Source organism: Lissotriton helveticus, chromosome 2_1, assembly GCF_964261635.1.
Source record: "Lissotriton helveticus chromosome 2_1, aLisHel1.1, whole genome shotgun sequence".
Lineage (NCBI taxonomy): Eukaryota > Metazoa > Chordata > Amphibia > Caudata > Salamandridae > Lissotriton > Lissotriton helveticus.
Genome location: NC_136059.1, coordinates 798,137,114 through 798,163,176, shown reverse-complemented (window position 1 = coordinate 798,163,176; position 26,063 = coordinate 798,137,114).

Sequence of the window (26,063 nt, the reverse complement as noted above, 5' to 3'; positions counted from 1 at the left end):
ATTATAGGTTCTATTAGGGTGAGAGGAGGTCTGCCACTCTTTCACATGGATGATTTCATCAGTGATGTCATCAGTGATGTCATTTGAGATGTCATCAGTGATGTCATTCGAGATGTCATCAGTGATGTCATCAGTGATGTCACTGACCATGTGATGAGTGATGTAATATGTGACGTCATCAGCAGTGCATTGCGGGCGCGCAAGTTATAGTTAGCTGAACTAACTATAACGGGGGAATTTCAATGGTTTTGTATGAGAGAAATGTCCAGCTAACTATAACATGGGTGAAACGTATGGTTTTTTCAGTGAATTTCTAAGGTTTTTTAAATGCTAATTCCTAACTATAACATGGCTGAAACCTATGGGTTTTTCAGTGAATTTCTAAGGTTTTTAAATGCTAATTCTTAACTATAACATGCCTGAAACCTATGTTTTTTTCAGTGAATATATATATATGCACTGGAAAACTAAACACCCACTTCCTTTACAAAGAAATGGAAAGTTTGCATATCTGCAACCTCGCTAATTTTTCACCTTAGTCATCTTCCACTCAATGAACACAACAACCACAAATACACACACCTACTTGCTACCATTCTTGCCTAAGCCTATCAATTATTCTTCTTTAATTCTAATTCAAAGTGCAGGCCCTTTATTCATCCTTCTCGGTAACTACTACCCGTGAATAGCAGTGGGTAATTTGCACACTTCTGTCCTTTCTTGCGTCTTTTCTGCCACACACCGCGACAGGTTTACAAGCCCCTTGCGCCACTTTTGCATCATTTTTCCCACAACCTTGTAAATCTGCCCAACTGTGTGTACTTTATGCACCAGCTTTCTTCCTTAGTTGTTGTACTAGTTTCTCTTGCTCCCACTGTGGAATCCAACACCCTATCTTTGTAATGACCTGGAAATCCAAAGATCCACTTCACTGACAATGCAGTGGGTAGTTTGCATCTCTCCAACCTTTCTTTTTTTTCACGTTTTTCATCTTCCACTCAATCTACACATCATCCACACATACACACATCTAATTGGTGCATTCCTCAGCTGTGATTATCAACTATTCTTCTATTTTATATTCATCTTCAAAGTGCAAGCCCTTTATCAAGCCTTTTTGTTGTAACTACTGTTCCAGGAATTCTGCTCATACACAGAACTGTGCATAAAGACTTAGGACCTCAGTGATTTACGGTGTTCCAAAACCCACCTTACTACACAAACCCCCTACCAAACTAGCAAGCAGTGACTCATTGGTTCTTTGCCCTAGAACAAAAACACCAATGACTAGTCATCCCAGAACATGCGACTTAGATTACATGCAGTAAAGTGGATAACAAAAACACTCTTTCAATATAGTCTTACACCAGTCCAAAACAAGATGTAAATAAAGACACGTGCAACTTTGAAATGTTTATTTCTAACGCCATAATCTCATGCACAATACCTTAGAAAATACAACCAAACATATTATCAGAAACAAGGTTGTCAGCATTGTTACTATTCTATGAAATACAAATGGAAAAAACATCCTATAATGCTAAAGGTAAACAAATTTTAAATATACCTACATTTCACCCTCCCTACCTAGCAAATTAGTTTATTACTACAGAAAGTCTCATAGGATTACATGGGCAGACCCATACCTCTGGTACTCGGCAGTAGTGGATCACATTCAGTGCTCCACAAACTGTCAAGATATGAATGTTCTCCAACTGTGTGTAACTTTGCCTCCACAATGGATTATGAAACGCGCAAGTATCAGAGGTGGCCATAGCTCCATATATGTATTATGGCTCGAACGTGCGAGGATCATTCTGAATAACAGACACGGTATTCAAGATAACCTTGATGTTCCATGCTCTCACTATACACACAAAACTAGCGAGGCAGTTTACAAATCTAGCATACCAAATCATTCTCATATAAAGCAAAATACTCAGCCTTCTCTAAACAATATCACAAGTACGTGTCGTGTGCAAAGCAGAGCAGGAAAGCAAAAATAGCATATAAGCTTCTAATAAACCCATGCTAACTTAACAGGGTGTGAGGGCAACGCTCAGCCCCACGGCACCCTTTCTTGATCAAAGCACGTGATATAAACGTGGGCGAATTAGAAACGCAGAGTCCAAGCCTAAAAAGCAGAGTCAAGTTCACATTTCAAAATAAATTATTCGCTCTTTGATAGAAAGCTGTAGCTAAATAATAAAGAATACGTAGAAAAATCAAAGAGTCTTAATCCAACAGCGTGTAAGCACAGTATGTAGCAACAGCCTCCAACAGGAAGTCATTGTTCTCATCTGAAAACATTTCAGCCATCCAATTCAATAGTGGGAATGAATATACATGTTCCTCAATGACCGGAGCCTATATATCCATCAGAGAAAAACTCGGGTCATCTTCAATGTAACTGCGTGCCAAGAACTCAAGCGCCGCTGCAAAAACATTCCAATGTCCCATTATTCCATATGTCGCTGCTAAGGCCATAATCCCGCCGCCAGAAAAGAGCATGTCATGAACCAGTAAGTGGCTCATCAGCTGGTCATAATCCGCGTTGGGAGACACGGTACTGCAGAGACACAAATCCAGGGCCCAGTCGAAATCACAGCTCAGGCAATGGAAGACAGGTTGAACGCATGTGAAAAAGGAGAATCGAAACGATAATCCATAAACTGCACTCAACGTTGCAAGAGGCAGCGCTCCATAGTAACTAATCATTCGGCTGTGAAGCAGCAACAGCCGGGACATATTATCGTCTTCTGCAGGATGTGCATCCATATTTATGTAAACAAATTAATAAAAGCACACCGGCAACTAATGTGAGCATTAAGCGCAAACCACCAAAGATACTGGAAAAAAATTGAATGAAAAAATCCCAAAAAGACACCAAATATACTGTCTACAGAAGTCACAAGGCCACTGCTTCTAACTTTAAAAAAGTAAGGTAACCCCGTAGTCAAGGTCACATTAAAGATACTCTGAATTAACTCCCCAAAATTCAAGAGCACGTCTGTATTTAATAAAGCATGCACTTCTGTGCGGGTGTTTGCTACATGAAGGACAAATGTTTCTGTACCAGATATAAGAGTGACCTCTTTTTGAGACAATAGCGCTCTTATACGACTCATTTGGTTGACTCTGCTTTCAAGGTCGAAATCGACAGCCAGATGGAAACATCCAGCTTCCCATGCAGAGGAGTTAACACAACTTTTTTTTAATCAAACCACACGCTCAGTTACCGTAATCATGTAACAGATTCCTGCTAACATTGCACAACAATCTCCATTATTTCAAAGTAAATAACTCCCGTTTCCAGTAAAGTGAACGTTGTTATGATAGCAGGTGTCGGACTACCTTTCAAAACTCAGTCCAAATTAGCCGCATCTTGATTACAAGAGCCATGCAATTGTATGTGTCTACAAATTAAGTAGTGATCTGGTACTATTGTGCAATCCTCGCCATTCACATAGACTTCTTTTACCTCCCTCAGACACCTATATGTAAATGGTAATAACCAAGCTTCATGCAGATAAGCGCTCCCTAAACATCCATATCTCCCTATAGCATAGTATTTCATGCAAACCTCAAACTTAACCAGGTTAAAAAATAACGTTATGATACTGAGGATAAGCCACACACCTGAATTGGATCTCCAATGAGTCAGCACTTCTAACCATTCTCATAGCGCGCCCTCTGCTCTGATTTGACAGTGAGAGAGTGATTGCACCATAGTTTGTACTGCTAATTATTCTCAGCATATGCTACTAATACCCTTTGACGTTACACATCGCATCAAAGCTTCCGTGTGACGTCATGTACGGTGCCCCGTACAAAAAATACACGAATGTTTTTAATTGTTTAAAAACATATATTCATGTATTTAATGAACATACTAACAGAAGACTTAATGTAGGATAATTATGTAATAATTTTTTTTTAAGTTTTAAAAATCCTATATTACTTCTATATTGTATGAGTGCAGCTGCGTGCCCCTCCGCCTGGTACCCTAGACTCCACCACACCCAGACCCGGCTCATAAGCACGCGTGATTGTCACCACAAAACCATTACCACGCATATCGCTTTTCCACACATGCTTTTACAACTAGTATGCATTTACCATACATGATAAATGCATAATCTTAATAATGTTTTTTTTGTTGACCAACACGTGTTGTAATGCCTGTGCCTTACGTCCTTCAAATTACTTTCTAGCTATACGTGTGACCAAGTCTGATAAGATCGGAGACGACCAAGGACAAACACCGTGGTATCTGTGGCACGAAATCTCATCGATCACAGAGAAAATATGCACAGGGTAAAATGAAAGTAACAGACCTGCCACTCTTCCACAAGGATGATTTCATCAGTGATGTCATCAGTGATGTCATTTGAGATGTCATCAGTGATGTCATGAGTGATGTCACTGACCATGTCATGAGTGATGTAATATGTGACGTCATCAGCAGTGCATTGCGGGCGCGTGAGTTATAGTTAGCTGAACTAACTATAACGGGTGATTTTCAATGGTTTTATATGAGTGAAATGTCCAGGTAACTATAACATGTGTCCAACCTACGGTTTTTTCAGTGAATTTTAAAGGTTTTTTAAATGCTAATTCCTAACTATAACGTGTGAAAAACCTATGTTTTTTTCAGTGAATATATATATATATATATCCATCCAAAGACTCCTCGCACACGCCCAAGCGTTTCCCAGCAATTACCTCCGGAAAAGAATGAATATGAGCAAAACCCAGGTCTGGTGCAATTATTTCAGTGCTTTATTTTCGTGCAAGAAAATCGCCAGCATGTCCGCCACGACGCGTTTCGCCTCTCTCCAGAGGCTTGATCACATGACATGTTGCATAGCAATGGGGAGGGTACTTATAGTCCACAAAAAAGCGGGCTTTCATCACCGTGCTCAAAATAATTAATCATGAACATGGAAAACATACTCGCATGGAATAATTTATCAATGAATATAAGACACAGTGTTTAAAATTCGATGAAAATTCCCATATTAAAACCATTATATACAGGTAATAAATATGTGCAAATATAAAAAATGTATCTAAGTATAAATACTTTACAATTTATATACATTCCATTAAGTTTTCCACGTGTATCAATCAAAAAGCATAATACCCAAGTGGGTTATTATACTGAAATGAGCAAGTCGATTGTAACAATATTCTGGACTATGTATCGATCTCACATGTGCCAAAATTTAAAGTGCTATTCATGTGCAAATTTCGCAATTAAAAGTGAAACTGGTGCAATTCTAAAAACTATTTGTTAAAAACTACTTGATTCAGAGGAGTTGGCTTGTATAATGCACTTCATATGTAAAAACTTTCTATTGTATGGCAGAACCACAAATTCATTATATACATCCTATATCTCCACATTATGACTGATCCTAATATTACACCCATGTCTCCTGGTTATGATCATTTATTTCGCCTAGAACTATAGACAGGTGTACAAGTCTTCCGTTGCCTTAAGACCTGCCGGAGTTTTACTGTCTAATTCTAATATATACCTCGTTTCCAGGAGTCGTTGCTGTGCTTCCCGATTTCCTCCACGTTTCAATGGTAGCACAGCATCTATTAAAAAGTACTGTAAGTATTGAGGATCACTCTCATGTGTACTCTCAAAATGACGGGCAACTGGGTAAGCTTGGTCTTTCCCTGTGATTGCCCTGATGTGCTGCAGTATCCGTTTGTGGGCGGGCAGCCGTGTGCTCCCTACATACCGCAACCCACACGGACACTGCAGCACATATACCACATAGTCCGTCTTACAGGTGAGTCTTTTCTTGATGGGTACCAGTGTTACTTTAATTGGGACTGAGAAATGTGTTTTGTTGCACCCATATTTACATGCTTTGCAACTAGCACATTTCCTTCTCCTTCCTGGCTGCCAAGACCTGGAACTCAATCCCCACCCACCTCCGCCTTACTCAGAATCACACCTCCTTCAGAAAAGAACTGAAAACATGGATATTTGACAAGCAGTGAACCCCTCCCTCTAGCGCCTTGAGACCCTCTGGGTCAGTAGTGCGCTTTATAAATGCCTGAACTTGAACTAAAGCCCTTGCTCAGTGCCATCCATGTGTTTGGTCCTGTGATCTCAGGGCAGTTACTCACTAATTTGCTCGCCATTGAAGGAGACTTTCTAAAGGTTAGATCTGTTTTTTTGGAAGTAATCTTCCAATGACAGGATCCCCTGCCACCAGATTCCATTTTTTATAGAAAATCTTCCTTATATCATTATGCTGTCTATTAAAAGTCAATATGACTCTGGGCTCAATCCTGGTCTTATCCCCCACATTTGCTGTTTCTTTGGATTTTGGGGTTAATGCTAGGTCTCTCGATATTGCTGGAGACCGCGATATAGCTTTCTTGAGGACCTCCTCCGAGTACACCCTAGGCAGTAATGTTATTCTGCTTTCTTCTTGGGCCTTATGACATTCATCATCTGAGCTGCATATTCGCCTAATGCGCAGGATCTCCCCGAAGGGAATGCTGTTTATTAGGTGGTGTGGGTGTTGACTATGCGCATGTAATATTGCGTTGCCCGCAGTGGGCTTCCTATGCAACTTAGTGGCCAACTCTGTGCCCTCTACATATACCTCAGTGTCCAGGAAGCAGACAGATTTAGCATCTATTGTGGCTGTGAATTGTAAATTTAAGCCACTTATATTCAGCTCCTCCACAAAGTGTTGTCCCTCCTCCCTCGCTCCCCGCCAGATCATAAACAGATCATCTATGTATCTAAGATATAGGGGTACATGATTTTGCATGGTGGCTTTATGTTGACCCTTGATGACCCGCTCCCACAGTCCCATGTGTAAACATGCGAAACTGGGGGAAAAACAGGCCCCCATGGCCACCCCCCTGATCTGCTGGTACACTTGATTGTTAAACATGAAGAAGTTTTGTTCTAAGCAGGTTTGTATCATAGAAATCAGCATTCTGTTATGGGCCGAAGAGTTCATTGCCCGTTTGTTTAAATAATGCTGAACTGCTTTTACCCCATGAACACGTTTTATAGAGGTATATAGCGAGGACACATCTAATGTTATTAGAAGACAGTCAGAATCCCAAACAACATTTCTCAATTTGCGAACAAAATCACTGGTATCCTGTACATAAGAACACAATTTTTGACCCAATCCTGCAAGAAATAGTCTATGTATTTTGAGATATTTTCCGTGGAGCTATTAATCGCAGAGATGATTGGACGCCCTGGTGGTGTCTCAACATTCTTATGAATTTTAGGTATCCGGTAAAAAGTAGGCACTACTGGATGTTCTTTCTTTAAAAACTGGAATTCCTCATTAGATATGAGATTGCCACTTCTCCATGCCATTAACTTTGAGCTTTGGTCCTGCCATACTGATCTTATCATTGAGAAATCGCTCTTTTTGTAACATAAGGAATCTTGCAGTTGTAGTTCAGCTTCACTTATGTACATTTGGCGTGGCCATAGAACAATATTCCCGCCCTTGTCTGCTTGGAGTATAATGATGTTTTTGTTGGTTTCCAATTTCTTAATCAAATTATTGTAAGTTTGATTTTTCTTGTTAATTGTTGCATGTTTTTTGTTTGTGGCAATGTACAGTTTTTTCAAATCCTTAGTGATTAGTTCCTGACACACATCTAACTTGTCATGAGTCATCACCGGTTGAAAAACAGATTTAGGCCTGAATGGTGTTCTACAAATTCCTACATCTTTCCTCGAGGCTACTGTTGACAAATTTGTTGATATGTCGAACTCTTTTTGCAATGCCCAAATCTCCTCAAAAGTTGTGCGATCTCCTGTCATCAGTAATGACGGACTACTCAGTTGTTCTGTCCGGTTCTTCCTTTTTGGTTGTAACAGGAAGAATTTGCTCAACTTGAGTTTCCTCACAAACCTGTATGCATCCATCCTGGTATCTGCAAAATTAAAATCACAGGGTGGGCAATATGACAGCCCTAAGCCTAGGACCGTCAGATCATTTTTTGAGAGTTTAATGTCCGTTAGATTGACTATTGAGCAGGGCCAGGATTGTTCCCTTGGGCGCGGTTTTGTTTGTTCCAGCGCCCCCTTCGTGGTTTCTTCTCGCTGTTTGATTTTTCTGGCACGGCATTTGCGCCTTTGGTTGCGCTTACGGTTTGCCCTTTGTTGTTTGCCTTGCCATGAATCTGCGGTCTTAAGATATCCCGGCGATCTTGACACATTACATCCAACTCTTGCGCCAGGGAAAACCTTGTAAACCCCAATTGTTGTGCCCCTGGTGTATCATTATCAGGATCACTTTCAGCTGCAGAACTAAGTTCTGTTGATGATGCTGAAGTTAGAGTCTCCTTAATTGGATCCTGGCGTGTTTTTCTTACTTGGGATTTTACATTGTCGTACTTCCTGGCAAAGGTGAATATCTGCCCATTTAGGTAATCAATTCAGTCGCGTTCAAATTTGAATGCCTTCCGTTTTTTGATAATATCCTCCTCCCTGCTCAATCTTGTCATCATATCCGCTCTTAATTTAGATGTTATATCACTGTTTTCTTTCTTTTCCATTTGGGCAATTTCTATTTCCAAGAGTTCCACCTCTGACTGTATCTTTAGGCGGTCCCTCTCCGCATACTTGACTAATATCGCCATAAGCTTGCTGGATGACTCTAAGTTTGTTTCCGCCCACTCCGTTAACATTGCTGGATCGGGCGTATCATAGCTGGGGGCTAAGGTTATGCGCAAGCCCCTCGGTACTCTGCCAACCTGAAGATACCGGGATAGTGACTTGTTCTCCCACCACTTGGATTGTTCTTTTTTCATCAGTTTTTCTAATTTGCGATACATATCCCTAAGAGTGGGATTACTTTCAACCTGTGCGCTCTGTCATGGAAGTGCTGATCCCCCAGCTGGGGAATCCACAAAAAGTGCCTCGGCTACCTCCTCTCTACTACGCAACACGTCCGAGACATTGCAGCTGGTTTTGATATATACTTTTGCGCACTGCACTGAAATATCGGGCTTAAGCGTTTTTCCATTTTGAAACAAAACAATGTCCACGCTTCAGTCCCAAGCACACTCCCCACTGGAACGTCTGACCCCTACCTTGGACTGGGTTACCGGGCTCCCATACGATCCTCTGATCAAGTACGTGGCGATTCCTTTCGTCGCTGTAGGTTCTTTCACAGTGCTACAGGGGCTCTTCTCAGCTAACTCCACGCCGGAGTCGCGTAATTTCAGTTCCGGGTCAAGGAACCAACAGCTTCCTGCTGCAGAGCCCTTCCACACGGGGGAATCCAAAGACTCCTCGCCACAGGCCCAAGCGTTTCTCAGCAATTACCTCCAGAAAATAATGCCGATGAGCAAAACCAGGTCTGGTGCAATTATTTCAGTGCTTTATTTTCGTGCATGAAAGTCGCCAGCATGTCCGCCACGAATCGTTTCGCCTCTCTCCAGAGGCTTGATCACATGACACGTTGCATAGCAATGGGGAGGGTACTTATTGTCCACGAAAAAGCGGGCTTTCATCACCGAGCTCAAAATAATTAATCATGAACATGGAAAACATACTCGCATGGAATAATTTATCAATGAATATAAGACACAGTGTCTAAAATTCGATGAAAATTCCCATATTAAAACCGTTATATACAGGTAATAAATATGTGCAAATATACAAAATGTATCTAAGTATAAATACTTTACAATTTATATACATTCCATTAAGTTTTCCACGTGTATATATATATATATATATATATATATATATATATTAATCCAAAAAACGCTGTGCACCTCTTCAGGGGAAACTGGAAAAACAGCCACCACGAACTCTCAAATGCACAAAAGCAGTATTTTATTTTGCAAATATACCGGCAAACTCATTAAGAGTGAGTCTGCCGGTGATTTCTACATAATGCCAGTTGAGCCCACAGAATATTGATCAACTATCTAAATACTTATGGCAATTGGAGTTGTTTTTCTTCTTTTCGACTCTTCTTTTTGATTTTTTCTTATAGGGGGTAATAGTTATTGATGTATTACTTAACTATCTGATTTTATTGTTTGTATTATGAAGATGATGTATATTAATGTCACATATTATGATGACTTATTTAAGAGTCAAACAAAAACGGGGGGACTGGGGCTATGCAGTTCCTATAGAGGAATGCAGGTCTACCGGGAGGCAAGGTGGAGGAATGCTCCCCAAGGTGCAACGGTTCTCACACACCCCAAGGAGGGTCAAGCTTCATTATCGGTAAGCTCCTTGTTGTGCCGGCGCAGCAATGCTCAATGAGCCCTGCAAGGGGGCTCTATGCCAGAGTGTTTTTCTTTTTGCCTATATGAAGAGTGAGCTGTGGTAGAGGGATGTGAGAAGGGAAGTGAGTAGATTAGAATAAATGGATAATTAAAATAACTATAGGAGCCCAAAACTCGGTTCAGGCAAAATATGGATATATTGGGTCATTCCAACACATTATAGTGTTTATAAGGAAATAGAGGGTCATCATGTTTCATGCCTGTTAATGTCTAAGAGATCATGGCATTTTATCAGGACCAACAATCCTTATCTACTCATGTAGGGATTGTGGATCAGTGCAAGTAGATAGTACCATACCCTAAGTTAATCACACAAATGATTAGTATATCTTCTGGGGACGACATAAGGAGGAAAGAGCAGCGACCACCATATAGCCCTCCTCAATGTGGATATAAATACATTTGCAAGTGTACTAGCAGCCTGGCTTAACTAATTCATCCACCATGCTCGTCCATCGTACCCAAGTCGGCTGTGTGCCTGAATGCACATCCTTCATGGACTTTGAGTCACCTTCCATTGCTCACCAGGAACTTTCAGGATGATGCCCTAGCTCTATCACCCAATACCAAGCAAGTGTTAAACAGGTTTGAATGGCTTTACTTGTTCCACACTCACAGAACCTTCAGTCTTGGGGACAACTTCATTTCCAAAGTCCCATTGGCTTTGTGAGGCCCCAACTACCCAAGTAAACTGCGAAGGGTTCCTCTCTGATGCCTTTCCAAAATGAAGGGGCACATTCTAAGTGCTCTCTGTTGACCCTGCAGTTCCTTCCAGCGATGAAGCCCTTGGTGGCTAACATCCGGCAACCTCCTGACATCGTATGGGTACGTACTCCAGTGGGTCAGTCTAAAGTACTCTTATATGCAGATGATATTTTTCTCACACACAAAGACCTCTGCCAATTTCTCCCAATACTTACATCGCTCATCTTGGACTTTGCTGGGAATCGGGATATAAAGTGGACTGGGACAATAGTAAGGCTTTGCCTCTGCTATGAATGACAACGGCTGCATCCTTTGCTGACTATCCTTTCCAATGGAAGCCTAGTGCTGTACCTGAATAGGGGGCTGGAAGGGTTGGTACCTGATAATATGGACCCGCTCATAGCAACTGCAGACTATGAATGGATGCACTTACGTGTGTCTTTATGGGGTAGGGTACAAGTTGTGAAGATGGTCGTACTACCCCACTTCACATACATTTGAGGCATATTACTACTCATAGTCCCTTTATCCCAGCTGAGATCTATTGACAAAGACATCAAGACCTTTGTGTGAATTACGGATGGCCCCCTGTGGGTCACCATTGAGCATCATCTCACATCTAGTGGCCCAGGATTGCAGATTCTTTCTAATCAGAAGTTCCCTTCCTCTATAATGCAGAATCAGGTGGAGCGTAGCATGATGAGCTCCTGATTCCATGCACACAAACTGCTACAGACACATCCTTAGTTACACACTCACAAACCCGTATAGAAACATTTTGACATATGAGACATGGCAGAGGATTGGAATCCTAATGCTGGACCAACACGTATGACAGGGCAATCTCTAGTCATTTGACCTATTGCAAGAGGAGTTCCAGTTAACTGTCACTCAGAAATGGAGATATGCCCAACAATGGCATTGTCTACGGAGGTTAGCAAAGCCATTCAGGATTCTCCCATAGAATGGTTACTTGCATCATTGTGGCCTCTTCAAGGGCGTTATGGCTGCTGCACCTCTAATGTCATAATTTCATGCTAAATGGCAGGACACTCTGCACGTTGAATACACTGAGTCCGACAGTAGGGAGCTGATAGAGGAACTGGACATAGGAGCCAGGTATCCTAGAATTAAATTCTGTCACTTAAAGATTATTAGAGACTGGTATTATGTACCCCACAAATTACACAAGGCAGGCCTACTTCCTTACTCAAACTGCAGGCAGGTTGTGATGTCTTGAGCATTCTTTACGACTGCCCAGCCCTGACTAACCTATGGCAACGAGTTGGGTGCTCTCACACCAAGACTCCAAACCTACCACTCCCTAACACAACAGCTGATTATATTCCACAACACCCTGACCTTCCCGACCTAATGATGCATGAATGGCATCTCCTCTCTATGGCACTCTCTAAGTCTAACATCAGTATCCTTCATCATTGGAGAGACTCATACACAAAGTGCAGGCTAAGTGAGACATTTGCCTGCAAATCTGTTCACCCCTTCTGGCTGGTAATGGGTGAGAGGGGCCGTTAGGACTCCATTTACGACTACACATGCTTGTGGTCCTCACACCCATGACTCTTCTCTTTCTTCTACCTCATTATAGGGCCCCCTCCTGCCACTCCTACATACTGTCAAAGGTTACTTCCCTCCTAAGTATATAGAATGCCAACAATTATATTATGTCTTGTACACTGTTCCATCAGCAGTCCCACTTATTCTAATCCCTTTCAACACTCTAGGCCGGTAGTCTTCAAACATTTTGATGCCAAAACCCCCTTGTCAACCTTTTTTAGGCATAAGGACCCCCTTCTGACAAAATTTTCTAGAACCCGGTACTCCTCATCATCGACAACCATAAACGCCCCCACTTCACACAGCAAATAATTTTTACGGTGGGGAAATAATATTAAACAGTGTTTAGCAATCCAAAGGTCAGGGAGCATGGGGGCATAGTCAAATGTGTAGCTAAAAAAAAAGGGCCTCATTTATGAGGAATTGGCGTAGGGCAGCGCCGCAAGTCTTCTTGCTGTGCTGCCCTATGCCTAGGTGAACTGGCCAAAATGCACTGTATTTATGAAATATGGTATATTCCCGTCCTTTTTCCTTGCGTTGGCGCACAAATTGCTGCCTAGCACCAGCATATGCAGGATTGTTTTTGTACAGAAAGGGGCACCTTGCTACACAAAAACAACCCAGAGAGGCGTTTTCCTTTTTCAATATGAGCTGCAGAATGCAGCACACACGGAAAGAGGAAAGAATGAGGAGAAATTAAAATATTTCTCCGCTGGGTAGGCATCCATTTTTGGAGCTGCCCCAGATTTACGCGATTTTGTAAATATGGGCCAGCATCAAAATCCATGGGTGTTGTGTGGGAAGTCCACGCAAAGCCCATGGAACACCTCCTTGATGCAGAGGAAGGCAACACAGTGACTTGCGCTGCCATGTATGTCTCCATATCTATGAGGCCATGCAAAGTCATACAGGGAGACTTTGCATCCCCACATAGGTATGGTTGAGACGCTTGTGCCACTGGAGCATCAATAAAAGTGATGCTCTGGCGATGCAAGACTCTCATAAATAAGCCCCAAAATATTCTGTACGTTTTTTTAGGTCTTTCACCATCAAGTAGCTGCTTATAAAATAATGGACAGCGTAAATGAAAAATAAATTTAAAAAGTTATTAATGGGAAATGCACTGTAGTACATTGTGAAACCTCTATTAGTTAATGCACTGCAGAGGTCTGTGTGTAACCAGAGAGCCACAGAATTAAATCTTGATTGGTGCAGTGGAGAATAGTGATGTCTATTTTAGTGCTACGAGGTCACAGCCTGTGACAGGAAGCACTGTGAATATGTAAGTCAATATTTTATACTTGCATTACACACCATGCAAGATAGAATGCTGCAAAACGTGCAAATAGTTTTACGATAAAATGGTGCTTCTAAAATGTAGATTTTAGTAATACCAGAGCGTATGTGATGCAATTATTTTTACATCACTCTCCCTTCAACACCTCTTTAGGGGTACTAAGGGCTGTGTAAATGCAGTTAAAATTAAAAGCAAGCAGTTCCCAGCCCAGTTGTTAACTCTTTGCACTACCACTAAAAAAACACAAAACTTTGTCATCACACAGCTTGGAATGATTTGGTCAATTATAGCCAGAACATGCTCCCAAGCACCCTTTAAACCTACAGATTAACTAATAGTGCACATTTGCATTTCATTCAGGCAAGCAGCTAATAACTATCTAAAAGAGCCTTCCCACTGACTTATTCCAAAAGGAAAGCAAATGTTTTGGTTTGCAGGGACAAGTGATGCTGGGGACTCTACAGCCCCCCTGGGGGTCGCGCCCGACAGATTGAAGACCTTTGCCCTAGGCTTTCATTGCTCCTGCTATATTCCTGATTTTGCATATGGCCTTCTGGGGAATCAACGTGCCATGTATGCTCCACCTAGTCTATGTAATTTACAGGGGCAGCTCCTCTATAATGGCGGAGGAGTGTCGCCCCACTGCTCCGAGAGAGCAGATAAATAAAATGATAATGTTATTATCATTTTATTTATCACTGTAGTCTAAACTGAAAAGCCGATAAGTTTAGTGCGGGGGCCGGGCAGGGCCATGGCAGAGAGTAAGAGTGGTAGGGGTTGATGTAAGTGCGCATGTCCATTTGGCTGGCAGTCTTAGGCCAGGCAAAAAGACATGCACACTTAGGTTTTTCCAACCCAGCTGTATTCTCCAGCCGGGTGAAGAAACAGCACAGACTCACTGTGCCTGAGCAAGCGACAGACAAGCCCGCTCATGCCAAACCCGCTGCTTCTCTCGTGCTAGGTATAGCATGAGAGCAGTGTCTGGATTGGATGGGGAGCCTGTGCTTTGTGCCCCATCGCGAGAGGAGCAACAAGGCTGGCGGAAGTGGCAGATGTTACTTTCTTTAATTTGTATTCTTCGCCCCAACCCTCAGCACTGCCCTACCACTTTAGAATGGCGTAGCCGTCACTGACTTTGCCCCTGGTCTTGGGCCCACATATATAAATTGACCTATTGCTATAGTGTCTACTGCATCAGTTTCTCATAGTATTGCCTTCTGTTTTCACACTTATGCCTGGCTAACAGGGCATTTTCTGTTGTGCAGGCCGGTTAGGATATCTGGCTGTTTGAGAAACTGGTACTTCTTACCGTTTTCTGTTATACTATGCCCATTGCCCAGACACGGTTAACTTGTATTTTGTGACATTCTCACTATGCATGCCTATGTTAATGTAACCAGTGCCACATATGGTGGACTGTTCTACTCCATCTTCAAGTATTGCTTTGTGATCTTTATTTACCGGCAGCTAGGGCGCAGTGGTTTCCACTGTAGACTTTGCTTTGTCTATGGATTGTTTAACTGTACTATGTACTTTAAAATTCTAAATAAAGAGATCAAAAAAATGGATTGGATTTGAGAAATGAAGAGCCTGCTGTTGGACATTATGACTTTTCCCAATACTAACGTCAAGGTCTTCCCAACTCTGTTATTGAAGGCAAGGGGGCCTAATTCAAAAATGAATAGGTTGTGAATGGAAAATAGAGAACTAATGGTGGAAAAGTGTGTGAAGTGGATCAGAAACTCGCCATGGAAGAATATGAAAGTGTAGAGTAGTTTGCATGCGAATGTGCTCGTTTGGCAAGAGTCAAGTTTCCCTCTGTTAGTTCCAAATGTTTGTCCTGGTTTTTTCTTCAAAGAGAGGTGGAAGCGTGAGCGATAGAGTGGTGAGGTTAAAATATGGGAAATGGGAAATGTTGAAACAAGGAGAAGTTATCATTTGCTACCTCTGGAAACAGCTGCAAGATGCAGATTCCACTATTGTTCAGTCGCCTACTGCTGTGTCCCCTTCTAGTAATCATCCAGAAAATAGGCACCATCTAGCAGGTTCAATGATCATGTGTCTTGAACTTGTTTTCGTGATTCCTGCTGTTTGTGTGTCTTATTAAGTTTTGTTTTGTATCTCCTTGTGTATTGTAAGGAGTAAATGTGTTAGGTTGTGTAACTAATTTTCTTTGCACGATAGAATTATGAAACTTAGATTGTTTTAAGTGGAATGTGTAGATCTAAATATGTGTGGGGTCTGTTGATGCAGTACCTCTCCCTGCTGGCTGTACTTGTAACTTGAATGTTGTGTCAACGTCTTTTTAATCCCCAACTCTTACCAACCCACATCATACACTGCTTGAGCTATACAACTCAACCCTGAATAACCATTTGGTCTTTAAACACACCATTGAAAACAAATCCAACCTTTAGGTTAAGATAGCAAGTGCTCTGATGGAGAAATTGAGACAGACCAATGCCCCATATGACCTTTACCAACTCAAAACACTTCGCTCTGCATGCAGATCCTTCATCGCCACAAGTGAAGCCCCCTTTACAGAACAACCATCAACAAAGAGACCAGTAGAAGCAAAGCACTTTTTAAGGCAATCAAGCACTAGGTCAGGCCCTTCCCATTTGACAAATGCAACACTATCAATCACTTATTGACTGGGAAGATGCGCACATTTAGAAACCACATTCTCACCAAACAGGCACCCATACTTCCTCATGTCTACCAAGTGGAGATCTTTTTTCATCCTCTCACAAATTGAACTCGCCATTACTGGACTCCATCATGGGTACCACTTGAAAATATGACATTCTACAATTATCCATCATGAAATCTATACACAAAGATGCACTCGCTTCCGTCCTCATTATTGTAATCTCCTCCCTCTATCAATTAATCTTCTCAAATTACCTCAAAATAAATCAAACAGCCCCATGCTGAAAATCCCACTGGTCTGGCCTATGTAATCAAAGACCAGATCAGTGACCTATAGTTTATCAGACAAATAATATTTAAGAAGGCAGTTTCCATTCAACTACAAGATCAGATTGACAGGAACAACCTCTTAAAGGATCACTAATATGACACATTAAAACAAGAAGACTGCCACACTTTGGAAAGTAAAACATGACTTTTAATTACCAAACCCTGCCTTTTGATGCTATTCAGTCACACTGCAGCCTTCAACATAGTTGACCATCATAAATTGATTCACACTAAAAACTCACAAAGTCTTTTCTGACATGATGTGATGATGATTCACTTGTTATTTTGCCAACTACCACCAACTCATCCTGATGACAGCCTCAAGATCCCAGGAATTCCTCTTCTTATGCAGACTACTCAAGGATTCCATCCTATCCCCTAATATCTTTAACCTCTATGAGTATGTCAATAAAACCCTATTAACAATGCATTATTATCCATCAATATGCAAAAATACACAACTCTATCTGACAATTTTCTAAGTTCACAATATCGAGTGATTCAAAACTTGCCTTGATTTTATCTTGTGATGTATTTCAGGTGTCTACCTAAAGCTCCACCTGACCAAGTCAGAATAACTACTGTTTGCCAACAACACTAATTAAAAATAGATTAAATCCAGGTTCTGATAACGTACCTGGTTTGCTGACAATGCCAAGCTGACAGCTAATACAAAGCTACATAGATTCATTAGCTACACAGACTTTTGCTTTAAAAAAAACCTTTGCGAACATAACTACAACATTATGTATCATATCACTAAAGGCCTGAAGAAGTTCTGCCACATCAACCTAAATTGACTCTCTCTGCAAGACTGTATCATCTTTAAGACCATCTACATCATGCACAAGGAAACCAGAAACCTTAACCCTGCAAACTTCGCCCCTAAAATAACCACGTCAGGTGAAAAATGTCGTGCAAGGCCTCTGTTTACATGTGGATTGCGCGTGCCTCTATGAGCATGATGTGCCAAACTCTAGAGAAACTGAAGCACCGCAGCAGAGGTTGCAAGGAGACTGTACACGTTTTCCTTGAGCTGGGCAAATGAATAGAAATAGAAAAAAGAGCTCCCCCAAAACGCATTTGAATGAATATCAAAATGCATTTTCAAATAGAAGAGAGTGTTAGGGGAACAAAGGCAGATGCTTAGACTGAGCTCGAAACAATGTGGTGTTTCTACTTCACAGCCGAGTCAGGGACCTGTAACAATAAGTTCATCGAAACAAGAGGCTGGCGCTGTCACACTATGATTGAAAATCATGCTGATTCCATAAATCCGGACTAAATGGGGGCTGAGGGGATTGGAAAGCTCTGATGAGGCCCTTTACCGAGACATTGCAATCTATTTGCATGAGGAAAAGCTGCAGAAAAAACAATGAGTCCAGAGGGTATTATGGCCCGCTCGCACCGCCTGTGGGGACGTATATTATGATTGCGCCCCATGCAATTTACGGTGCTTCCTGAATGCAATCATCACGGAACCGAGGCATGTGAAGGTGCATTAAATCAGAACACGCATGCCACCGAAGAGTACGGGAATCAAATGAACGTATATTTCTATAACCTGACAACATTTTGTGTTGTTTTTATACACGTGATGTTAGGTTGAACTAACATCCCGCCCTTGTGTTATTTTGTGTATGACTGCTGCTGTGGTCCGAATCACAAACCCCTACAAGGGAATGGCATCTATCACTGAGGAAGCCGGTGATTTGTCAACTAGATGAATTAGGAAGTTTAATTTACGTTAAGAAATAAAAGAACAGCCTGCAGGGAAGTTACAGATGGTCTATGTTTGTTTTCCTTGTTGCAATGCCGGGCCAAGACAGTCCGCCGAGACCAGAATTTCTAATTTTGTTGATTTATTTGGCATTTATTGCTTGCTTCAAATCATTGTACAGTATGACAAGTATCTAAAAAAGGCTTTAGCATAGTTCTACACTATGCCCTGACCATTTTCCTGTTCACTTATTTTATTTATTTTTGTATGTCTTTATGTTTTTATTTATGAAGCATTCCAGTATTTGATATAGCGAGGACCAAGCCCCTAGGGCTTGGCCATGTTATAGACATATTTTCCAGCTATAGTATAAAATCAGTGCACACACTTTTCTGAAGCATACTTTAGCGTCCAACATGTCAGCATGAGGGTGCTGGAAGAAAGGCCCATTGACAAAAGCCCAAGTAGTACGCTAATCAATAAAATGTCGTCCCCCCTCTATATTGTCAATAAAGGTTGCTTCAAGGAGTTTTGCGCTGAAAGTAAAAAAAATAGTCCTGTCACAGAGGAAGTGCTGACATCACTGAAATACAAACTAAGAGCACCAGGAGATGAAAAACAGCTCTGAAGCCCCACATCAATATTTTGGATTAATAAAACTGCATTCTTCTTTTTTTCAGTTTTCCACCAAGTGAACCTTCTTTGTGCTGGAAGGCGCTTTTACAACCAAGCCATTGAGCCCTCTTGGAACCCCAGCCATCCGAAGGGATTTACCCCACCCCTGTCTTGTACAGATTCATCTGAGAGACTACGAGGATGTCATACTGAAGGTATCTGACTTCAAGGTGCCCTTGCTGACACGCCACATGTGATAACTCAATGACATCTTTGAGCATCTTATAAATAGAACTTGTGATTGGGACAAAACAATTTCTTCTAGCTGACCACATATACTCCCTTTCAACCTGATTTTGTACCCAGGAAGCTTGATGTTTTTTCAGCCAGATGTCTGAGCTTCACTGAAGGCTCTCACTATACCTATCCAGCCTGGAGATGCCCTCTTTTAAAGTATCCACTGCTGCTGAACATATTTTTGTTCTTTAACTCATTGCAAGCACAAAGGTAAAGCCCTTCACCGGGGCAAACTATACCTTGGCGTTACAGCTAGCTATGGAACAATTAGGGCAACCTTTTATTTCTCCATGGACTGGACTGGGAACAAAGCTCCAAAGTCCAGGTCTTGCACTTATAACGCCTGCAGAAGTAACCAAGTGATCATGCTCTCTACCCAATTTCCCAATTTGAATAGCAATGAGAATGGGAATCTCCATCTATTCCTAATAATGGTTTCAGTCCTAAAGTAGTTGCAGTGCACTCTTTAAGGTTCACAAGGGTATATTAGGGTAGTTCCTTGAAAATCCTTATTGGGGCCCGATAGCAAGGTATGATATCTTAATTTCCTTAGCACTTTTTTATTCTGCAGTTGTCTTCCTAGTCCCAGATCTTTTATGTTTATGAGGAGACCCCACCACCCTGACAGCAACATCCATAGTTAATGATTTTTTAATGCCCACCCCCCCACCCCCCTCCTTAGGCAGGATCCGTGCAGGGAATCATACCCACTTTTTGGGCTTGTCTGCCTCTGTAGACAACCACAGTCCTTCGCTGAACTAAGTTCTGTTCCTTTTTGCTTACTGTCTTTGTTTTTCCTCTGCTCTGCAGATTCTTGGGCCGGAGACATGCAGAGTCTTGATACTTTGGAGCCCCGCTACAATCCATCTCTGCCCCTGGGCTAAACATGTGGCAGCGGGCAGAGATTAGGTTTGTGCTAGTGCATGGGCCTGCTTCTAGAGAAGCAGGAGTGACATCACCATGAGGCTCCTCTGAATAGACTGAGGGCCTCATTTATGAGAGGCTTGCATCACGTTTGCATCACTCAAAATTGTACACGTGTTTTGCAAACTCTAAGTCTGATTTTTGAAGCCATGCAAAGTCACTTTCCGTGTCTCTGAGTTGCTTAAAAATCCGGGGCAGCGCAATGCAGCGCATGTCGCTGCATTGCCTTTCTCTGTTTTGGGTAGGCATTCTGTGGGTGTTCCCAAGCAAGTTCCATGGATATTTATGTATCCCTGGATTTACAAGATCTTGTCAACTCTGCGGATGTGCCAAAAAGCGTTCTTGAGCACTTGCTCTATTTAGAGGCTGTCATGTCTTGAATATTTTGAATATCATTCAAGATATGTTTGTGTCTTGTTTTTTTTGTTTGTTAATGGAGAGGAAGCACTCTAACAAATTCAGAATGGAGGCCGCACTACTTGGTGAGACTCCTACCACTAACGACATGGTAAGATTGTGCAAACAAAAGGCCTATGTATCAAAATAAAGGGGTCCCTATTAGCGAATCACATAGTGTCCGACATTTAAAAATTGGGCAGTTTTGAACTTGTAAGTGTTTTACCATGTATGGGAAACTGCATGCATTTGATAGAATCTTGCTAACATCATCAATTCCAGCATCATGGAGGGGCTCTATTATCTCCCCAATATATAAAAAGGGCAACAGAAATGATCCAGCAAACTACCGGTTAGGTGCCTTGTTAGACATTGATATCAAATATTTTATACTGGACTTATTTTTCAAGAACTGACAAACTGGGCTACAAACAACTCAGGCTTTCCACTAAATCAAACAGTTTTTTGCAAGCACATGGGGACCACCACCAATATCATAACCCTTTCATTGATGATAAATGCCACAATTGCAGTCTTTAATTCAAAGTAAAAAATGTCTACAAGGGATTTCACTTGTACTAAATCTTTTTTGTTTTGAGTGTTTTTGGGTCAGTTATGTACAATCAGACTCCTAGGTATCCAACCAGACAACCAAAATAAGGGTGGATTACAAAGAATCAGAGAAACAAAGCACACGGAAGATCCTATTCGTATAAAATTAATTTATCTGATTGTAACGTGTTGAAATTAAGAAGGGTACATTTGAACAAAGTAAATATCAGCAAGTGACGTTATGGAAAAGATGTACAAATGAATTTAAACACACAGTTCATAACCTGCGTCTACTCCCGGAAGAAATAAAAAAGCAAACATTATCACATCATCAATAAATATTGCTAGAGAAAATGTAGATTTTCATGGAGTTACAGTCCCGTCAACTCCATGAAAATCTACATTTTCTCTAGCAATATTTATTGATGTTGTGATAATATTTGCTTTTTCATTTCTTCCGGGAGTAGATGCAGGTTATGAACTGTGTGTTTAAATTCATTTGTACATCTTTTCCATAAAGTCACTTGCTGATATTTACTTTGTTCAAATGTACCCTTCTTAATTTCAACATGTTACAATCAGATACATTCATTTTATACGAATAGGATCTTCTGTGCGATTTGTTTCTCTGATTCTTTGTAATCTTTGTAATTTGTGGAGAAGTGTGGCTCAGGGGTTAGAGGCAGCAGACCCAGAAGCTGAGATCGGTCCTGGACCAGGGTTCAATTCCCCGCCTCAGCGGGTCTTGGGCTAAAAATTCCACGGACTCGATAATTCTCGCCCCGGTGCCTCCTCGACTCACGGGTTCACACTCTGCGACTCTGGGCAATAGCTTGCTTAATCTCCACAATGGCCCCACGCGGCGGGATGCCTGACTTTCACCTTGTGGATACCCTGCTATCTCACAGGGGAATACCAGGAAGGGTTCCCTAAGCAAGCGCCGGGAAACCCACTGCGGGTAGCTGTGCGCTATATAAGCTCAACTACATTTACATTTACCCTTATTTTGGTTGCTCGGTTGGACACCTAGGAATCTGATTGTACATAACTGACCCAAAAACACCCAAAACAAAAAAAGATTTAGTACAAGTGAAATCCCTTGTAGACATTTTTTACTTTGAATTATTTATTGCCCAAGCCTACAAGGGTATATTGTGTTCACCATTTTCTATAAATACAATTGCAGTCAAACAACTGTTGTACATATGCTTCCTTGATTATAGTTCAGCATTTGACCACATTAATACAAACATAAACTGGCAAAAGCTTTTAAAGCTGAACACTCTGCCATTACTCTTAAAACAGCTATTCCTTCTACACTCCGACACGTGGGTCCAAGTAAAACTGGGTGCAGGCGAATATCTGACAGAGAAGATGCCAACAACTACCGGAATGAAGCAAGGCTGTGTGTTAGCCCCAATACTGTTCAATCTCTTCAGATCAGACTTGTCAGCCAGATTGGACGAGTGTAATTCATGTGCCCCGAGGATGGGGGTTTGGCCCTCTCAAACCTACTTTATGCGGATGATCTCATGGTCATTAGTCGGACTCCAATCGGATTTCAATGCCTGCTCGACGTCACATCTAACTACCCAGAAGAAAATGGACTGATCATCAACCGGGAAAAAACAAAGGTCATGAGCGTGAACTCACAGCAAGCAAAGGTACCCTACTGCTGGCATCTTGCTGGCATCTGGTGTCATGCGTCACACCCCTCAAAGTTGTGCAGGAGTATAAATACTTTGGAATCATTATTGACAATAAAGGAAACTTTGCCGTCCAAAGAGAGTCCATAAAATGGAGGGGGATAGCAACAGCTGTGGCACAAAGAAATCTAAAACACAAGATCATCGGGTCAAGCTTCTCCTCTCTGACATGAGTGGTTCAGGCAAAACCTATACCATCTATCACCTACGGAGGCAAGGCTATGACAAGGAGATATGCAAACGCACTAGACAACACTATATTAAGAGCATTGCAAATGCTCTTTGGCTTACCAAGGTACACATCACCTGCACAACTGAGGCTAGAATTTGGGTTTCAAATGCAAGAGCTGGCTCGCAAAGGAACAAACATCAAAAGCTGGCACAAGATTAAAAAAGGGGAGCCAGGGCCCCTAAACTTCCATCTATGGAAAGAACTGCAAGCCAAAGAAATGGGCCCGGCCAGACGCTACCTGGGAGATTCATTAGCACAACTATGCCTACGAGACCTCTGGCTGACTTCTGAGACAAGTGAGAGCTACAAACGGCTAGTCAACAAAACCATTAAAAGAGTCTCCATAATGAAGAAAGACACCCTTTCAGGTAGAGTATACAGCTGGTTCACCACACAGAGCTACACTAGGGTCATGCCTCAAACGTACCTGTGCATCAGCCTTTCTAAAGCCATCAAAGAGATGCTCATGAAGTTCCGCCTAGGTATTACCACCGGCACTCCATCAACCGACTCCGGCAATCTGCTGACTTTGTGGGGAAGGAAAGGAAGACATTCCGCACCTGCTATGTATATGCAGTGTACTACTAAGGGAACCGCCAACATTACTCAGACCCCTCTTTAATAGCGAAAAAATACATACATCCAGACAAGCAGCGAAAGCAAGTTTTTCTGGAGAGGATGTCCAGCTGAATTATCACCTGGTTAAATTCTTGAGTATATTGGAAACAAAGATAAAAGATAAATTAATATTAAACAAAATACTATAGTGGAAGCATTAAGCTTTCTCCAAGGAAGATCACACGCAGTGGGGGCTACAACTAAAAAAGCGGATAATAGTCCAATTCAGCCACAATTCAAATTTAATCGCTGTTAACTCCAAGACTGCCCTTCAATTACACAAGCTGGACTCCTACCCTATTATTGCCATTTTGTGCACACACACATCGCATCGTCTCTTTGATTTCTATTGACTGGGATTAGGGGCCATAACATCTTAATGACACCATAAATGTTAACATTGTTCAATTCATTTAAACATTTATCTCTATGCAAACATTTGCTATTTTAACTTTGTAGGAACTTGGCCACGTAACTAATTTGAACTTGAATTAGAAATTGTTAACATTTTATCTTTCCCTATTTTTATGTAAATTATTGCAACGGTTTTAATTAATCATGCAACTAAATAATTACTATTACTACTTACTGCATATATTTGAGTTTGCTACAGGCAATGTTTCTGGTACTATCAGGGAAATAGACTGAAAGAACCAGACCATAAAATAGGCCCACATGCAACCACAAAAACAACCCACACTGGGCCATAAATACCGCCCTTCTGGCATTGCCATATTGCCTAATAGGCCAGTCCGATTCTGAAGATGCCTCAAGATCATCAGGAATCTCTGAAGCCTGCGTTAGAGCTCTGATGGCTGAGACCTTTGCTGAATAGATGGCTAATTAGAAAAAATTGAGGAAGAACTTACTTGGTCAACTGTTTCTACTCTTTCCTGAACTTCCTAAAAGTCTCAGTAAATCTTGATACGAGAGGAAGATTGGTAGAGAAGGAAGGTTTGGCAATTACTTTGGGGCATATTAACGAAAATGTAGGGCTCCTGAGAGATTAGGAGGAAAAGTGTAGCACTAGTTCTATGTTTATTTTATTTGATTACATAAACCTGTCCCTAAGATTTACCTGTTATTCCTGTAATGAAAGAGACAATTTTTCAAGAATGGGAGGATTGAGAGAAAACAACCATTCTTCTGTAGCTCACTAAAATGTTTTCAGTGGATAATCTGGATTTTCCCCGGATTGCATTAGTAGATATAGGGCCAGATGTAGGTAAATTCAATTTAGCGAGTCCTTAATAGCGATTTTCACTGAATCGCTATTAAGGACTCGCTAAATTGAATGTAGGTAGGAATCGCTAAAATATTAGCGATTTCTTAATATTTCTTAATAACGAATCGCTAATTGAGAATCGTTAATAAGTAATACCTAGCCATTTATTCCTATGGACTAGGAGGCCCATAGGAATGAATGGTAAGATATTCACTATTTACGATTTGGTATTAAAGAATTGCAAATAGCGGAAGCTATTTCAAGGGTGCCAGGGTGTCTAAAGGACACCCTGTTGCACCCCTGAAATGTGCATGTGGGCACATGTGGCACACATCCATGCCCTAAGGGCATGGATGTGTGCCACATGGCACTTTGAAAAAAGCAAACATTAAGGGCCATATGTATCAACATTCCGTTTTGCGATTCCTAAATAGCGATTTTTAAGGAATCGCTATTTAGAAATCGCAAAATGGTATGTATGTAGAAATCAGCTTCTTTTTAGCGATTTCTTAAAATTCCTTAATTGCGATTAGCAAATTGCTAATCGCAATTAAGGAATAATTTCCCATTCATTTCTATGTGCCAGGAGGCCCATAGGAAAGAAGGGGACATTTGCTAATCGCAATTTGCTAATCGCAAATTGTGAATATTTTCAAGGGTGCAGGGGTGTCCAAAGGACACCCTGTTGCACCCCTGAAATCGGCATGGGTGCACATGTGGCGCACATACATGCCCTAAGGGCATGTATGTGCGTCACATGGCACTTAGAAAATTGTAAAAATATGCATTTTGAAAGGAATTCGCAACTTACCACCAACTAGAAGTTGGTGGTAATATGCGATTCCTTAAGGCCAATTTGCAAATTTTTTTGGCTTCTTACATTGCATTTAAGGAAT